The sequence below is a fragment of the Oncorhynchus masou genome, chromosome 17 (assembly GCF_036934945.1).
Source record: "Oncorhynchus masou masou isolate Uvic2021 chromosome 17, UVic_Omas_1.1, whole genome shotgun sequence".
Lineage (NCBI taxonomy): Eukaryota > Metazoa > Chordata > Actinopteri > Salmoniformes > Salmonidae > Oncorhynchus > Oncorhynchus masou.
The window spans coordinates 44146376-44166805 of record NC_088228.1 but is presented as its reverse complement, the minus strand read 5'-3'; positions in this window follow the sequence as shown (position 1 = coordinate 44166805).

Genomic DNA, 20430 nt, shown 5'->3' with positions numbered 1-20430 from the left:
GGAGAGGAGTGGAAAGAAGGAGGCAGAGAGGAATGAGTCAAAGGTAGACGTGGGGAGGTTAAAGTCGCCCAGGACTGTGAGAGGTGAGCCGTCCTCAGGAAAGGAGCTTATCAAGGCATCAAGCTCATTGATGAACTCTCCGAGGGAACCTGGGGGGCGATAAATGATAAGAATGTTAAGCTTGAAAGGGCTGGTAATTGTGACAGCATGGAATTCAAAGGAGGCGATAGATAGATGGGTAAGGGGAGAGAGAGAGAATGACCACTTGGGAGAGATGAGGATCCCGGTGCCACCACCCCGCTGACCAGAAGCTCTCGGGGTGTGCGAGAACACGTGGGCGGACGAAGAGAGAGCAGTAGGAGTAGCAGTGTTATCTGTGGTGATCCATGTTTCCGTCAGTGCCAGGAAGTCGAGGGACTGGAGGGAGGCATAGGCTGAGATGAACTCTGCCTTGTTGGCCGCAGATCGGCAGTTCCAGAGGCTACCGGAGACCAGGAACTCCACGTGGGTCGTGCGCGCTGGGACCACCAGATTAGGGTGGCCGCGGCCACGCGGTGTGGAGCGTTTGTATGGTCTGTGCAGAGAGGAGAGAACAGGGATAGATAGACACATAGTTAACAGGGTACAGAAGAGGCTACGCTAATGCAAAGGGGATTGGAATGACAAGTGGACTACACGTCTCGAATGTTCAGAAAGTTAAGCTTACGTAGCAAGAATCTTATTGACTAAAATGATTGAAATGATACGGTACTGCTGGAGTAGGCTAGCTGGTAGTGGCTGCGATGTTGACACTACACTAATCAAGTCGTTCCGTCGAGTGTGATAGTTTCTACAGTGCTGCTATTCGGGGGCTAGCTGGCTAGCTAGCAAGGTTGATTGCGTTCCGTTACTTTAAAAGAACGACAATAGCTGGCTGGCTAACCTAGAAAATCGCTCTAGGCTACACAATTGTCTTAGATACAAAGACGGCTATGTAGCTAGCTAGGATCAAACAAAACAAACCGTTGTACTGTAATAGTTACTACAGTGCTGCTATTCGGGGGCTAGCTGGCTAGCTACGTTAGAAGAACGACAATAGCTGGCCAGCTAACCTAGAAAATCGCTCTAGACTACACAATTGTCTTAGATACAAAGACGGCTATGTAGCTGGCTAGCTACGATCAAACAAATCAAACCGTTGTACTGTAATGAAGTGAAATGAAAATGTGATACTACCTGTGGAGCGACGCGGAATGTTGACCGGGTGGTTGGAGTTCAATTCGGTAGAGGTTGGCTAGCTGTTGGCTAGCTAGCTAGCAGCATTTCCTACGTTAAGGACGACAAATAGCTGGCTAGCTAACCTCGGTAAATTAAGATAATCACTCTAAGTCTACACACTCTAAACTGCACAATTATCTTGGATACGAAGACAACTATGTAGCTAGCTGACACTACGCTAATCGAGTCGTTCAGAAGAGTGTAATAGTTTCTACAGTGCTAGTGGACAGTGGATGTTAGCTAGCTGCTTAGCTAGCTGCTGGGCAGATACGTTAGGACGACGAAATACGATAATTATGCAATTGTCGTTGATACAAAGACGGCTATGTAGCTGGCTAAGAAGAAATTGCTAAGATTAGGCAAATCAAACCGTTGTACTATAACGAAATGTAATGAAATGTAATGAAAAGTTATACTACCTGCGGACCGAAGTGTAGATGCGACCGCTCGCTCCAACCTTTCTAATGGCTGCTAACCATGGGTATGTGACCAATAAGGTCTGTTAACCACGGGTATTTGAGCAATAACGTCTGCTAACCATGTGTATGTGACCAATAACGTCTGCTAACCATGGGTATGTGACCAATAACGTCTGCTAACCATGGGTATGTGACCAATAACATCTTCTAACCATGGGTATGTGACCAATAACGTCTGCTAACCATGGGTATGTGACCAATAAGGTCTGCTAACCACGGGTATGTGACCAATAACGTCTGCTAACCATGGGTATGTGACCAATAACATCTGCTAACCATGTGACCAATAACGTCTGCCAACCATGTGTATGTGACAAATAACATCTGCTAACCATGTCTATGTGACCAATAACGTCTGCTAACCATGTCTATGTGACCAATAACGTCTGCCAACCATGTCTATGTGACCAATAACATCTGCTAACCATGTCGATGTGACCAATAACGTCTGCTAACCATGGGTATGTGACCAATAACGTCTTCTAACCATGGGTATGTTACCAATAACGTCTGCTAACCATGTGTATGTGACCATTAACATCTGCTAACCATGTCTATGTGACCAATAAAGTCTGCTAACCATGTCTATGTGACCAATAACGTCTGCTAACCATGTGTATGTGACCAATAGCGTCTGCTAACCATGTGTATGTGACCAATAACATCTGATAACCATGTGTATGTGACCAATAACGTCTGCTAACCATGTCTATGTGACCAATAACATCTGCTAACCATGTGTATGTGACCATTAACATCTGCTAACCATGTCTATGTGACCAATAAAGTCTGCTAACCATGTCTATGTGACCAATAACGTCTGCTAACCATGTCTATGTGACCAATAACATCTGCTAACCATGTGTATGTGACCAATAACATATGCTAACCATGGGTATGTGACCAATAATGTCTGCTAACCATGTCTATGTGACCAATAACGTCTGCTAACCATGGGTATGTGACCAATAACATCTGCTAACAATGTCTATGTGACCAATAACATCTGCTAACCATGTCTATGTGACCAATAACGTCTGCTAACCATGTATATGTGACCAATAACATCTGCTAACCATGTCTATGTGACCAATAACGTCTGCTAACCATGTATATGTGACCAATAACATCTGCTAACCATGTCTATGTGACCAATAACGCCTGCTAACCATGTCTATGTGACCAATAACATCTGCTAACCATGTCTATGTGACCAATAACGTCTGCTAACCATGGGTATGTGACCAATAATGTCTGCTAACCATGTCTATGTGACCAATAACGTCTGCTAACCATGTATATGTGACCAATAACATCTGCTAACCATGTCTATGTGACCAATAACGTCTGCTAACCATGTCTATGTGACCAATAACGTCTGCTAACCATGGGTATGTGACCAATAACGTCTGCTAACCATGGGTATGTGACCAATAACATCTGCTAACCATGTCTATGTGACCAATAACGTCTGCTAACCATGTCTATGTGACCAATAACGTCTGCTAACCATGTATATGTGACCAATAACATCTGCTAACCATGTCTATGTGACCAATAACGTCTGCTAACCATGTATATGTGACCAATAACATCTGCTAACCATGTCTATGTGACCAATAACGTCTGCTAACCATGTGTATGTGACCAATAACATTTGCTAACCATGTCTATGTGACCAATAACGTCTGCTAACCATGTCTATGTGACCAATAACATCTGCTAACCATGTCTATGTGACCAATAATGTCTGCTAACCATGGGTATGTGACCAATAATGTCTGCTAACCATGTCTATGTGACCAATAACGTCTGCTAACCATGTATATGTGACCAATAACATCTGCTAACCATGTCTATGTGACCAATAACGTCTGCTAACCATGTCTATGTGACCAATAACGTCTGCTAACCATGGGTATGTGACCAATAACGTCTGCTAACCATGGGTATGTGACCAATAACATCTGCTAACCATGTGACCAATAACATCTTCTAACCATGGGTATGTGACCAATAACGTCTGCTAACCATGGGTATGTGACCAATAAGGTCTGCTAACCACGGGTATGTGAGCAATAACGTCTGCTAACCATGTGTATGTGACCAATAACGTCTGCTAACCATGGGTATGTGACCAATAACGTCTGCTAACCATGGGTATGTGACCAATAACATCTTCTAACCATGGGTATGTGACCAATAACGTCTGCTAACCATGGGTATGTGACCAATAAGGTCTGCTAACCACGGGTATGTGACCAATAACGTCTGCTAACCATGGGTATGTGACCAATAACATCTGCTAACCATGTGACCAATAACGTCTGCCAACCATGTGTATGTGACCAATAACATCTGCTAACCATGTCTATGTGACCAATAACGTCTGCTAACCATGTCTATGTGACCAATAACGTCTGCCAACCATGTCTATGTGACCAATAACATCTGCTAACCATGTCGATGTGACCAATAACGTCTGCTAACCATGGGTATGTGACCAATAACGTCTTCTAACCATGGGTATGTTACCAATAACGTCTGCTAACCATGTGTATGTGACCATTAACATCTGCTAACCATGTCTATGTGACCAATAAAGTCTGCTAACCATGTCTATGTGACCAATAACGTCTGCTAACCATGTGTATGTGACCAATAACGTCTGCTAACCATGTGTATGTGACCAATAACATCTGATAACCATGTGTATGTGACCAATAACGTCTGCTAACCATGTCTATGTGACCAATAACATCTGCTAACCATGTGTATGTGACCATTAACATCTGCTAACCATGTCTATGTGACCAATAAAGTCTGCTAACCATGTCTATGTGACCAATAACGTCTGCTAACCATGTCTATGTGACCAATAACATCTGCTAACCATGTGTATGTGACCAATAACATATGCTAACCATGGGTATGTGACCAATAATGTCTGCTAACCATGTCTATGTGACCAATAACGTCTGCTAACCATGGGTATGTGACCAATAACATCTGCTAACAATGTCTATGTGACCAATAACATCTGCTAACCATGTCTATGTGACCAATAACGTCTGCTAACCATGTATATGTGACCAATAACATCTGCTAACCATGTCTATGTGACCAATAACGTCTGCTAACCATGTATATGTGACCAATAACATCTGCTAACCATGTCTATGTGACCAATAACGTCTGCTAACCATGTCTATGTGACCAATAACATCTGCTAACCATGTCTATGTGACCAATAACGTCTGCTAACCATGGGTATGTGACCAATAATGTCTGCTAACCATGTCTATGTGACCAATAACGTCTGCTAACCATGTATATGTGACCAATAACATCTGCTAACCATGTCTATGTGACCAATAACGTCTGCTAACCATGTCTATGTGACCAATAACGTCTGCTAACCATGGGTATGTGACCAATAACGTCTGCTAACCATGGGTATGTGACCAATAACATCTGCTAACCATGTCTATGTGACCAATAACGTCTGCTAACCATGTATATGTGACCAATAATGTCTGCTAACCATGTATATGTGACCAATAACATCTGCTAACCATGTCTATGTGACCAATAACGTCTGCTAACCATGTATATGTGACCAATAACATCTGCTAACCATGTCTATGTGACCAATAACGTCTGCTAACCATGTGTATGTGACCAATAACATTTGCTAACCATGTCTATGTGACCAATAACGTCTGCTAACCATGTCTATGTGACCAATAACGTCTGCTAACCATGTATATGTGACCAATAACATCTGCTAACCATGTCTATGTGACCAATAACGTCTGCTAACCATGTCTATGTGACCAATAACATCTGCTAACCATGTCTATGTGACCAATAATGTCTGCTAACCATGGGTATGTGACCAATAAGGTCTGCTAACCACGGGTATGTGAGCAATAACGTCTGCTAACCATGTGTATGTGACCAATAACGTCTGCTAACCATGGGTATGTGACCAATAACGTCTGCTAACCATGGGTATGTGACCAATAACATCTTCTAACCATGGGTATGTGACCAATAACGTCTGCTAACCATGGGTATGTGACCAATAAGGTCTGCTAACCATGGTATGTGACCAATAACGTCTGCTAACCATGGGTATGTGACCAATAACATCTGCTAACCATGTGACCAATAACGTCTGCCAACCATGTGTATGTGACCAATAACATCTGCTAACCATGTCTATGTGACCAATAACGTCTGCTAACCATGTCTATGTGACCAATAACGTCTGCTAACCATGTCTATGTGACCAATAACATCTGCTAACCATGTCTATGTGACCAATAACGTCTGCTAACCATGGGTATGTGACCAATAACGTCTTCTAACCATGGGTATGTTACCAATAACGTCTGCTAACCATGTGTATGTGACCATTAACATCTGCTAACCATGTCTATGTGACCAATAAAGTCTGCTAACCATGTCTATGTGACCAATAACATCTGCTAACCATGTGTATGTGACCAATAACGTCTGCTAACCATGTGTATGTGACCAATAACATCTGATAACCATGTGTATGTGACCAATAACGTCTGCTAACCATGTCTATGTGACCAATAACATCTGCTAACCATGTGTATGTGACCATTAACATCTGCTAACCATGTCTATGTGACCAATAAAGTCTGCTAACCATGTCTATGTGACCAATAACGTCTGCTAACCATGTCTATGTGACCAATAACATCTGCTAACCATGTGTATGTGACCAATAACATATGCTAACCATGGGTATGTGACCAATAATGTCTGCTAACCATGTCTATGTGACCAATAACGTCTGCTAACCATGGGTATGTGACCAATAACATCTGCTAACAATGTCTATGTGACCAATAACATCTGCTAACCATGTCTATGTGACCAATAACGTCTGCTAACCATGTATATGTGACCAATAACATCTGCTAACCATGTCTATGTGACCAATAACGTCTGCTAACCATGTATATGTGACCAATAACATCTGCTAACCATGTCTATGTGACCAATAACATCTGCTAACCATGTCTATGTGACCAATAACATCTGCTAACCATGTCTATGTGACCAATAACGTCTGCTAACCATGGGTATGTGACCAATAATGTCTGCTAACCATGTCTATGTGACCAATAACGTCTGCTAACCATGTATATGTGACCAATAACATCTGCTAACCATGTCTATGTGACCAATAACGTCTGCTAACCATGTCTATGTGACCAATAACGTCTGCTAACCATGGGTATGTGACCAATAACGTCTGCTAACCATGGGTATGTGACCAATAACATCTGCTAACCATGTCTATGTGACCAATAACGTCTGCTAACCATGTATATGTGACCAATAATGTCTGCTAACCATGTATATGTGACCAATAACATCTGCTAACCATGTCTATGTGACCAATAACGTCTGCTAACCATGTATATGTGACCAATAACATCTGCTAACCATGTCTATGTGACCAATAACGTCTGCTAACCATGTGTATGTGACCAATAACATTTGCTAACCATGTCTATGTGACCAATAACGTCTGCTAACCATGTCTATGTGACCAATAACGTCTGCTAACCATGTATATGTGACCAATAACATCTGCTAACCATGTCTATGTGACCAATAACGTCTGCTAACCATGTCTATGTGACCAATAACATCTGCTAACCATGTCTATGTGACCAATAATGTCTGCTAACCATGGGTATGTGACCAATAATGTCTGCTAACCATGTCTATGTGACCAATAACGTCTGCTAACCATGTATATGTGACCAATAACATCTGCTAACCATGTCTATGTGACCAATAACGTCTGCTAACCATGGGTATGTGACCAATAACGTCTGCTAACCATGTCTATGTGACCAATAACGTCTGCTAACCATGTCTATGTGACCAATAACATCTGCTAACCATGTCTATGTGACCAATAATGTCTGCTAACCATGGGTATGTGACCAATAATGTCTGCTAACCATGTCTTTGTGACCAATAACGTCTGCTAACCATGTATATGTGACCAATAACATCTGCTAACCATGTCTATGTGACCAATAACGTCTGCTAACCATGGGTATGTGACCAATAACGTCTGCTAACCATGGGTATGTGACCAATAACATCTGCTAACCATGTCTATGTGACCAATAACGTCTGCTAACCATGTCTATGTGACCAATAACGTCTGCTAACCATGTATATGTGACCAATAACATCTGCTAACCATGTCTATGTGACCAATAACGTCTGCTAACCATGTATATGTGACCAATAACATCTGCTAACCATGTCTATGTGACCAATAACGTCTGCTAACCATGTGTATGTGACCACTAACATTTGCTAACCATGTCTATGTGACCAATAACGTCTGCTAACCATGTGTATGTGACCAATAACATCTGCTAACCATGTCTATGTGACCAATAACGTCTGCTAACCATGTGTATGTGATCAATAACATCTGCTAACCATGTGTATGTGACCAATAACGTCTGCTAACCATGTCTATGTGACCAATAACGTCTGCTAACCATGTGTATGTGACCAATAACATCTGCTAACCATGTCTATGTGACCAATAACGTCTGCTAACCATGTCTATGTGACCAATAACATCTGCTAACCATGTCTATGTGACCAATAACGTCTGCTAACCATGTCTATGTGACCAATAACATCTGCTAACCATGTCTATGTTAACTATAACGTCTGCTAACCATGTCTATGTGACCAATAACATCTGCTAACCATGTCTATGTTAACTATAACATCTGCTAACCATGTAACCAATAACATCTTCTAACCATGTCTATGTGACCAGTAATGTCTGCTAACCATGGGTATGTGACCAATAACGTCTGCTAACCATGGGTATGTGACCAATAACGTCTGCTAACCATGTCTATGTGACCAATAACATCTGCTAACCATGTCTATGTGACCAATAATGTCTGCTAACCATGTCTATGTGACCAATAACATCTGCTAACCATGGGTATGTGACCAATAACATCTGCTAACCATGTCTATGTGACCAATAACGTCTGCTAACCATGGGTATGTTACCAATAACGTCTGCTAACCATGTCTTTGTGACCAATAACATCTGCTAACCATGTGTATGTGACCAATAACGTCTGCTAACCATGTCTATGTGACCAATAACATCTGCTAACCATGTGTATGTGACCAATAACATCTGCTAACCATGTGTATGTGATCAATAGCATCTGCTAACCATGTGTATGTGACCAATAACATCTGCTAACCATGTCTATGTGACCAATAACGTCTGCTAACCATGTCTATGTGACCAATAACATCTGCTAACCATGTATATGTGACCAATAACATCTGCTAACCATGTGTATGTGACCAATAACGTCTGCTAACCATGTGTATGTGACCAATAACATCTGCTAACCATGTGTATGTGACCAATAGCATCTGCTAACCATGTGTATGTGACCAATAACAGCTGCTAACCATGTCTATGTGACCAATAACGTCTGCTAACCATGTCTATGTGACCAATAACATCTGCTAACCATTTCTATGTGACCATTAACGTCTGCTAACCATGTCTATGTGACCAATAACATCTGCTAACCATGTGTATGTGACCAATAGCATCTGCTAACCATGTGTATGTGACCAATAACATCTGCTAACCATGTCTATGTGACCAATAACGTCTGCTAACCATGTCTATGTGACCAATAACATCTGCTAACCATGTATATGTGACCAATAACATCTGCTAACCATGTATATGTGACCAATAACATCTGCTAACCATGTCTATCTGACCATTAACGTCTGCTAACCATGTCTATGTGACCAATAACATCTGCTAACCATGGCTATACTTCCGACAACTCCCTATGAAATGAGCCGCCATTAGCAAGAAAAACAGAGTAGCGAATTATTAAACCAACATTTTTAGAGATTAGTATTTGGGATTATAACGTCAAAGTTGGTACTGTGTTGTGGTGTTAACAAATTCCCTGTCTGCTTTTACTGGACATCGTCATAGGTGTCAAAACCTGTCAGAAATAAACCGCACAATTCAGAAGCGTTAAATTCCACATGGCTATGGAGGGAAAATGGAGCAGAACATTCAGACAGAAACCGCATTGGTCCAACTCTCTACATATAGTATATGACTCTGCAATACACACTACTCACTGTAACTAATGTGTAACTACCCACCACTACTAGTCAGGTACTGTACTAACATGACCCAGGTCAATGGCATCCACACCATCATCAGATACCAGTAATAATCACTGTACTACTCAGTATAACGACTCAGTGACAGAGTCAGATCATAACACAGGCAGGTCAATGAGATGCATAAACATACTGTAGAAACATTAACTTCCACAGTGTGGGTTGATGTGACTTCATGGTCCATAGGGTCTCTTTCGATCAGACTGACCTCCTCTGCCCAGAAACAAAGAGACGAGCAGGGATAAATTCATCTTCTCCTCTAAGACTGATGTGTCTGCTGATTGAAAGAGCTCTCTCCTTCCTCCCCTCACGTGTGTGTGTGCGTGTGCGTGTGTGTGTGTGCGTGTGTGTGTGCGTGTGTGTGTGTGTGTCTGTGTCTGTGTGTGTGTGTGTGCATGTGTGTGTGTGCATGTGTGTGTGTGTGTGTGTGTGTGTGTGTGTGGGTGTGTGGGCAGGGGAGGGGTGGATGGAAACAGAGTGTAAGAGATGGAAAGACAGCATTAGAGGTCAAGATTGAGAGATGGTGAGAGAGAGAGAAAAAGAAGAGAGAGAGCGGAAGGAAGAGCGAGACTGGTCTCAGGAGCATGGAAACTGTCAATCCACCGCAGTGGAAAGTTCTCACAAACCAAAAAGACACACATACAGCAACTGCACAAACACACCAGCTAACTTGAATCGCACAGCAACTACAGTGTGCTAAAGTATGGTGTGTATGTACCACCTACTAGAGCTATAGGTGTAAATAAATGTTTTATTGACTGAGTTCACCACTGACCATCAATCTGATCTAGTTTGGTGTGGCCAACTGAAAACGCACCATGGGTTTGTTGTCTTCAGATCAGTACACACGTCTGAGCTCGTCCTCCCTCTCTCGCTCTCTTTCCACAGAGACATACAGTTTAGACACCGCAGGGAGAGGACTATGAAGGCAGAACATTTCTTTATTTCTCTTCCTGTCTTTCTGTCCATCTCTCTCTATCTTTCTCCTAACCATTCACTTGTTTCCCGATCTCTCCAGTTCAGTTATCTAGTTCCCTCTGATCAGAAAATCTCTTTATCATCTAAATGAGCTCCCTCTAACCAGGTGGTTTCCAACCAACAATTTTATATGAGTAAAGGCTACACAGTACGGGTGCTCTAGACAACAACGAGCAAATACCTGCATAATGTCAGCTAGAGCGCATGTGCCAATACCGGAATGGGCACACAGTATGCCAGCAGATACCTGCATAATGCCAGCTAGTACCGGAATGGGCACACAGTATGCCAGCAGATACCTGCATAATGCCAGCTAGTACCGGAATGGGCACACAGTATGCCAGCAGATACCTGCATAATGCCAGCTAGTACCGGAATGGGCACACAGTATGCCAGCAGATACCTGCATAATGCCAGCTAGTACCGGAATGGGCACACAGTATGCCAGCAGATACCTGCATAATGCCAGCTAGTACCGGAATGGGCACACAGTATGCCAGCAGATACCTGCATAATGCCAGCTAGTACCGGAATGGGCACACAGTATGCCAGCAGATACCTGCATAATGCCAGCTAGTACCGGAATGGGCACACAGTATGCCAGCAGATACCTGCATAATGCCAGCTAGTACCGGAATGGGCACACAGTATGCCAGCAGATACCTGCATAATGCCAGCTAGTACCGGAATGGGCACACAGTATGCCAGCAGATACCTGCATAATGCCAGCTAGTACCGGAATGGGCACACAGTATGCCAGGGACACCACCTGGCGTCCTACCTGGTTGACCAGGGTGTCGGCGGTGGAAGTCTGTGATGAGAGCTGGATCCAGGATATCTCTAGCGGGAACTCAGCACCTCTCCTCCGGGCCATAACCCTTCCAGTCAACCAGGTACCTCTGCCCCGTGGTCGAACACCCAGGAGACATTTTACCATGTAGGCCGAATGGCCATCAGTGACACGGGGAATGGGGGTGGGCCTGGGGATAGAAGACAAAGGACTGAGACACTGGCTTAATCCTAGACACATGGAACGTAGGGTGAATACGGAGGGTATGGGGTAACAAGAGACGGACCGCAGTAGAACTAAGGACTCTAGAGATGGGAAACGGACCAATGAAATGGGGGGACAGTTTGTAGGACTCTATCCGAAGGGGCAGGTCCCTCAGCCCAATGTGGTAGCAGGGAGCTGGGGTCTGGCGACGGTCCACTTGTCGACTATACCTGGAGTTGGTCTTGAGAATAGCCGCCCGGCTCTTCTCCAGGAATGGCGGACAAACATCTGACCTCCTGCTCAGGGAAGAGTGGATGAGTCCATGATACTCCATGGAGCTCTCAAAAGGGGAGAGTCCCGTGGCAGAACCGGGAAGTGTGTTCCGAGCATACCAGAACCGGGAAGTGTGTTCCGAGCATACTCCACCCAGACCAGTTGACGGCTCCAGGTAGTGGGGTTGGTTGAGACCAGGCACCTTAAAGGTGGTCTCCAGGTCTTGATTATAGCTCGATCCGACTGACCGTTAGTTTAGGGATGGAATCTGGATGACAGGTTGGCCGACCCAATAAGGGTGCAGAATGCCTTCCTAAACGGAGATGAGAACCCCGGTCTGAAACCATGGATCCAGAAGACATGCTGCACCATGAGATGGGCCGTCTCCTTGGCAGAAGGTAGTTTGGGGAGAGGGATGAAATGGGCGTCCTTGTTGCCATCAGACGGAGTGAGCCCAGTGACAAAGTCCAGAGATATGAAACCAGGGACGATGAGGAAACAGTAGTGGCTGCAGGATGCCAGAAGGAGCTTGCTGTGGAGTCTTGTTTTGAACACACACAGTGAATGCGATGAAGAAGGCAGAGACATCAGGGACTATTGTAGGCCAACAGAAACGTTGTCGAAGGAAGGCTAGTGTACGACGGAACCTTGGATGACAGGAGCCTGGAGGAATGAGCCCATTCCAGGACCCGGGACCGGACTGAATTAGGGAAAAACAGACGGTTAGCCGGGCCCCTTCAGGTCCAGGCTGGGAGAGTTGTGCCTCCCGGACCAGGTTCTCAGTACCCCAATCCACAGTGGCATCAAGGCATGAGGTAGGGAGAATGGTCTCCCGCCAGGCATCACAGTCTTTGACCCTGGGTGGTAGGAGATGGTGAAGTTAAATCTGGTGGACAGGAGGGCCCACCGGGCCTGCCTAAAGTTGAGGCGCTTGGCTGTACGGAGATATTTTTTTATGGTCGGTCCAGACCAGGAATGGCTGTTCTGCTCCTTCCAGCCAGTGTTTCCACTCTTCCAACGCCATCTTCACCGCCAGGAGTTCTCGGGTTGCCTACGTCGTGGTTCCTCTCTGCAGGATTGAGACGATGGGACAGGAAGGCACAGGGATGAAGCTTCTCATCCTGGGCAGATCGCCGGGACAGGATGGCCCCCACTCCAACACCCAAAGCATCCACTTCCACCACACATTGACGCGAGGGGTTCGGATGGATGAGGAAGGGTGCTGTTGTGAACCGATGCTTCAGGTCCACAAAGGCTTTATCAACAGCTGGAGACAATTTGAACGGTACCTTGGTGATGTGAGTGCCGAGGGAGGGCCCCCAGGGTGCTGTAGTCCCGAATGAAAACAAATAAACCAACTGCAACCTGGACGTTGGTTGAGGCCAATCCAACACTGCTTTGACCTTTCCAGGATCCACCTGAACATTGCCCTCAGCAATGACATATCCCAGAAAGGTGATTGTAGCATTGTGGAACTCACACTTCTCGGCTTCCACGAATAGTTGGTTCTCCAGGAGGCTCTGAAGGACCTGACTGACATGAAGAACACATTCTTGTGCAGATCGGGAAAAAAACAGGATTTCATCAAGGTACACGAACACAAACCGGTTTAGCATGTCCCGAAGCACATCATTGACCAAAGCCTGGAAAACAGTGGGGGCGTTGGTGAGTCCAAATGGCATGCAGACGGACGGACGGCCCCAGTGGCCAGAGACTCCGCTATGTACTCCTCCATAGCTTTAGTCTCTGGTCCGGACAGAGAATACAACCAACCCCGAGGTGGTGTAGTGCCTGGGAGAAGATCAATGCTACAGTCGTAAGGACGGTGTGGGGGAAGGGAAGTAGCACGTGCCTTACTGAACACGTCCAGGAGGTCATGGTATTCAGTGGGGATAGCAGAGGCATCCACAGTCTTGCTAACGTCCTGAGGAAGACGACATGGGGAAGGCTGTGCTGCTTGAAGGCAGTGGGAATGGCAAAAAGGACTCCAGCCCAGGATGGAGCTTGTAGCCCAGACGGATGGAACATGAATAGATGCAATGAGGAGGAACTGTATGGTCTCACTGTGGTTACCAGAAACCCGTAATTGAACGGGCCCAGTAATATGGGTGACTTCCCTTATAGAGCGGCCATCCAGTGACCTAGCATCCACGGGCACCGAGAGAGGCTGAATGGGAGTACTGGTACCCACTATACTTTTATAAACCCTTATAAAATGTCCTAACATTTCATCAGACACCAGGAGGGGGTGGAGACAATAACAAGGACAGGTGAAACTGATCAGGGTGTGACAATATATTTTAAATTCAGGCTGTAACACAACAAAATGTGGCAAAAGTCAAGGGGTGTGAATGCTTTCTCAAGGCACTGCACAAGTATGACATTAGTAAGAATATTTTTGAAAATGTTTTTATGGACTGACATACTGCCCACATGAAAAAATACTACAGTACTTAGTATATAACACTGTAGTATACTGTAGAATACTATCCTACACAACTCGATCATGTGTAGTGTGTACACATAGAATGTTAGCCTACATGGCGGTGTGTTGTGTCCTGCTGTTTCCTTTTCCGTTGCATGGGAATTTCATATAAAGTAAAAAAGTGGGCACAAACGTCAATTCAACATCTGTTCCATGTCATTTCTTTGAAATGACGTTTGATTGATTGATTGAAATCATTCTAGTTAGTCTGGTCACTATCAGTTTTTTAAAGCATTTTGGTCTACTAACACTTACATGTGACTTCTGCTTTCAAAATACGAACATCGTATTGAAAATCACTTTGTGGTCTGATTGTGTTCAGATCTGGCTAACCACTTCAGGAGGTGGTCAGAGATGCATTGTGTACAGATTTCTTCTCAGTCTGGACTGGACACAATCAGGCTATCAAAATGCTCTACAGTGGGAGACCAGCACTCCTCCCACAAGACTCCAGAAAACTTGTGTTTTGGGACTGAGGCACCTTTTGTCACGACTTCCGCCGAAGCCGGCCCCTCTCCTTGTTCGGGTGGTGTTCGGCGGTCGAGGTCACCGGCTTTCTAGTCACTACCGATCCATTTTTCTGTTTCGTTTTGTTTTGTCTGATTACACACACACCTGTTTTACATTCCCTCATTACATTCCCTATTTAACCATCTGACATACATTTCTGTTCTGTCCGTGATTGTTCATGTTGTTAGTGGTTATGTTTGTGTTAGAGTTGTGTTGTATGTACCTATTTGGAATTTTGCTTTATTCTTTGAGTAAACTCAGTTGGATTACTCTATACCTGTGTCCTGCGCCTGACTCCGTTTTCACTCTGCACCCAATCTCTGACACATTTTCATTAAAACGTTCATTAAAATATGTTCCTAGCGTTTGAGGAAGGTATTTTGTCTGGCCTCTTCCAGCCAGCTAGCTAATATTTACAACAACAAAAAACATTTTTGTTTGTCTAGAGTTATGCTAACCCGTTTTCAATCCCTTTAGCATTGCTAGCTACAGAGGTTAGCTGTCTAGTTAGCTACATTTACATTACATTTAAGTCATTTGGCAGACGCTCTTATCCAGAGCGACTTACAAATTGGATAAAGAAGTAGTTGTGTTATTATCATATATTGCCTATACCACCGTTTGAAGAGTGCAAAAAAATGTAAATGTAGGTGAAGGTGCATGACGTGTTCAGAATTCCATGATCAGAATACTGAAGCTGCATTAATTGTTTAAATATATATATATATTTAACATTTATTTCACCAGGTAGGCTAGTTGAGAATAAGTTCTCATTTACAACTGCGACCTGGCCAAGATAAAGCAAAGCAGTGTGACACAGACAACAACACAGAGTTACATATGGAGTAAACAAACAAGCCAATAACACAAACAAGTCAATGGTACAGTAGCGAAAGGAAAGTATATATACAGTGTGTGCAAAAGGCATGAGGAGGTAGGTAATAAATAGGCCATAGGAGCGAATAATTACAATTTAACCGATTAACACTGGAGTGATAAATGAGCAGATGATGATGTGCAAGTAGAGATACTGGTATGCAAAAGAGCAGAAAAGTAAATAAAATGAAAACAGTATGGGGATGAGGTAGGTAGATTGGGTGGGTTAATTACAGATGGACTATGTACAGCTGCAGCGATCGGTTAGCTGCTCAGATAGCAGATGTTTAAAGTTGGTGAGGGAAATAAAAGTCTCCAACTTCAGCGATTTTTGCAATTCGTTCCAGTCACTGGCAGCAGAGAACTGGAAGGAAAGGCGGCCAAATGAGTTCTTGGCTTTGGGGATGATCAGTGAGATATACCTGCTGGAACGTGTGCTACGGGTGGGTGTTGTTATCGTGACCAGTGAACTGAGATAAGGCGGAGCTTTACCTAGCATGAACTGTTAAGTCTAGACACCGCCCTAGACTAGCCTAGTCTCTTCTTCTTTTTGTTCTTCTTCCAAGATTTTATTGTCGGACTTGCTGCCACCTACTGGATGGGGTAAAAATGGAGATACTTTAACGGAAATATGCCTCTGCTTAGGAGACGTTCGACAGCCTTGATCCTTCCTACTTTGACGTCCTTCACCCTAATAGGGCACTCAGGGAACTGTACGATTCCCATCACAATTGCAACACTGTGCATCCTCAGACTCTTCAACAATTATATTTAGTTTGTAAACACTTGACAGGTCTCCAAACCGTTTACATTTGTGACATTGAAGTGGCTTTGGTGCATATATCCCAGCTTCTTAATCAAACATCAATAATACAGAAAGGCCTTTCTCTCATTCCCACATCCTGATCGACCTGCTAGCCTACCTGTGAGTGGCTCCTCCCCCGCAAGCCCCACGGAGCAGTTCGTCAAAGATAGGCAGAAACTGCTTCTCCAATTGAAATAAGTCATTGATAATGTTTATAGTCAAAGTCATGCACAGAAAATCTGATGCACATTTCGTGCCAAACTGCGCATGTGCAGGCCGTCAAATCAGATAAAACATATTTTTTGTTGAAAATGAAGACGTGCCAGTTTGTCACTTTCACGAGGTTGTAGTAATGACAGTTTCAGCTACTTAAGTCATTGGCTCCAATCAGGGTTTTGCATTTAGATTTTGAGAAAATGAATTACAAAGAACACATTTTTCTCTTCGCCCCGGTCTGGTCTCACGATGTTACGCATCTGGGCTTGTTTTGTCAATAACATATACAGCTTTAGTCAAAATTAATCTTTTCATTTTAGGAGAACTTACATAACCGGTTAGGATAATAAATGTAGCAGGTTGTGAGAATTAGGTTAGATTAGGAAAAGAGTTAGGGTAAGAGTTAGTTCAAATGAAACAAAAAAACATTGCTGATGTTTCACCCCACCTGGTGTGAGAGGCGGTGCATTTAGCTAAAATGCAACAACAACAAAAAACATAGCAACTTTTGAGACAAATTTGATAAAAGCTGTATCCCATCTAGACATGATCCTCTGGGTTCAGAAACTCAGTGGGTTATGCTGCGTCCAAACTACTGGGAAGTTTGAAACTGGGAACTTGGGAATCTCCGACTTCCGACTTCAGTGCGTTCAAAAAAACGAGCACAAACTGGGAAAAATTGATTTGAACGGTCATCCAACTCAGAATTCCAACTTGGGAACTCTTTCTAGAGCTCTGACTTCCTGACCTGAAGGCCACTGACATCATGATTTGACTTCGCATTTTTCAGAGTTCCCAGTTGTTTTGAATGCGGCATGAGTCCTCAAACTTGGGGTAGTTTCTGTTGTCCTGGGCACCGCCTCTCACACCGAGTGGGGCGAAAAATCAGCACTTTATTCATGAAGGTTCTTCTTTCTGGGAAGGATTCTAGGCCTACTGTATGCTGGCTATCATATTGAGACTTGTACAACTGTTGTGGTCATGCTTAATTAGTGTGGCTTAATGTACTAATTAGTTCAAACATTTTATTATCATTCTTTGGAAATGTACTCATCTTACACCTTTAAACTCTAAAATATGCAGACTGATCTGAAAAAGTTTTGTCACACAACACAATGACACAGATGTCTGAAGTTTTGAGGGAGAGTGCAATTGGCATGCTGACTGCAGGAATGTCCACCAGAGCTGTTGCCAGGGATATGAATGTTAATTTCTCTACCATAAGCCATCTCCAATGTCATTTTAGAGAAGTTCGTCCAACCGTCCTCACAACCGTTTGACCACATGTATCCATGCCAGCCCAGGACTTCCACATCTGATTTCTTCACCTACGGAATCATCTGAGTCCAACCACCTGGGCAACTGATGAAACTATGGGTTTGCACAACTGAAGAATTTCTGCATAAACTGTCAGAAACTGTCTCAGGCTCATCTGCATGCTCGTCGTCTCACCAGGGACTTGACCTGACTGCAGTTCGGCGTCGTAACCAACTTCAGTGGGCAAATGGTCACCTTCAATGGCCACTAGCACGCTGGAGAAGTTTGCTCTTCATGGATGAATCCCGGTTTCAACTGTACCGGGCAGATGGCAGACATGTGGGCAAACAGATTCCTAAAGTCAACTTTGTGAACAGAGTGCCCCATGGTGGGGTTATGGTATGAACAGGCATAAGTTATGGATAACAAAAACAATTACATTTTATTGATAGCAATTTGAATGCTCAGCGATACCTTGTCATCACCTCATTTTTCAGCATGATAATGCACGGGCCAATGTCGCAAGGATCTGTACACAATTCCTGGAAGCTGAAATTGTCCCAGTTCTTCCATGGCCTGCATACTCACCAGACATGTCACCCATTGAGCATGTTTGGGATTCTCTGGATGGCTGCTCTGGCACTACGTGTACAGAAGTGTGTTCCAGTTCCCGGCAATATCCAGCAACTTTGCACAGCCATTGAAGAGGAGTGGAACAACATTCCACAGCCAATGAAGAGGAGTGGAACAACATTCCACAGCCATTGAAGAGGAGTGGAACAACATTCCACAGCCTGGTCATCTCTATGTGAAGGAGATGAGTCGCGCTGTCTGAGGGAAATGGTGGTCAAACCAGAAACAGGTTTTCTGATCCATGCCCTTACTTTTTTTAAAGGCATCTGTGATGCATATCTATATTCCCAGTCATGAAATCCGTAAATTAGGGCCTGATTGAAATAAATGAATCACAAGACATGTCATCCATTGAGCATGTTTGCTCTGGATCGACGTGTACATCAGGGCATTCCAGTTCTCATTAAGAATCAGCAACTTTGCACAGCCAATGAAGAGGAGTGGGACAACATTCCACAGCCAATGAAGAGGAGTGGGACAACATTCCACAGCCAATGAAGAGGAGTGGGACAACATTCCACAGCCAATGAAGAGGAGTGGGGCAACATTCCACAGCCAATGAAGAGGAGTGGGACAACATTCCACAGCCAATGAAGAGGAGTGGGACAACATTCCACAGACCACATTCAACAGCCTGATCAACTCTATAAGAAGGAGATGTGTCGGGCTGCATGAGGTGGTCATACCAGATACGGACCGGTTTTCTGATCCATGCCTCTACCTTTTTTAAAGGTGTCTGTGACCAACAGATGCATATCTGTAATCCCAGTAATTTGAAATCCATAGTTTAATTAATTTCAGTTTGTTGATTTCCTTATATGAACTGTAACTCAGTAAAATCTTTGAAATTGTTCCATGTTGCATTTATATATTTTTTCAGTGTATCTTCTACAAATCAAAAATGATTCAGTAACCACCTCAACTTCTTTCTATCTCAACTTTTAACAAACAACTAACATTTGTACCACTTTCCCAGCACTTTAGACAAAAATGTAAAAGGTATTACATCTTGATCTACGCCTCTTCTATATAAATCTGGAATCAGAACAGAATTATCTACTACCAGTTGTTTTAGTAAATTGCATCAACTAATTTAGCTAGCTTCTCAAATCAAGTCAAATTGTATTGGTCACATACACGTGATTAACAAAATGTTATTGCAGGTGTAGCGAAATGTTTGGACCTTTTCAGAACTTTCAAAGTCTAACGATGGGGGAGATACGATTTATGCCACACAGCTCACTCCAACCCACTAACCTAACATGTTTGTCTACATGTAGTTATCGTTTACCTTTAGCACTAGTCTGTCCTCTGCCTTGCACAGTAGTAAACACCCATCCAGCTTGCAGCGCTGATGTGGAATTCTATGATCGCCACCCACTAGAATCCG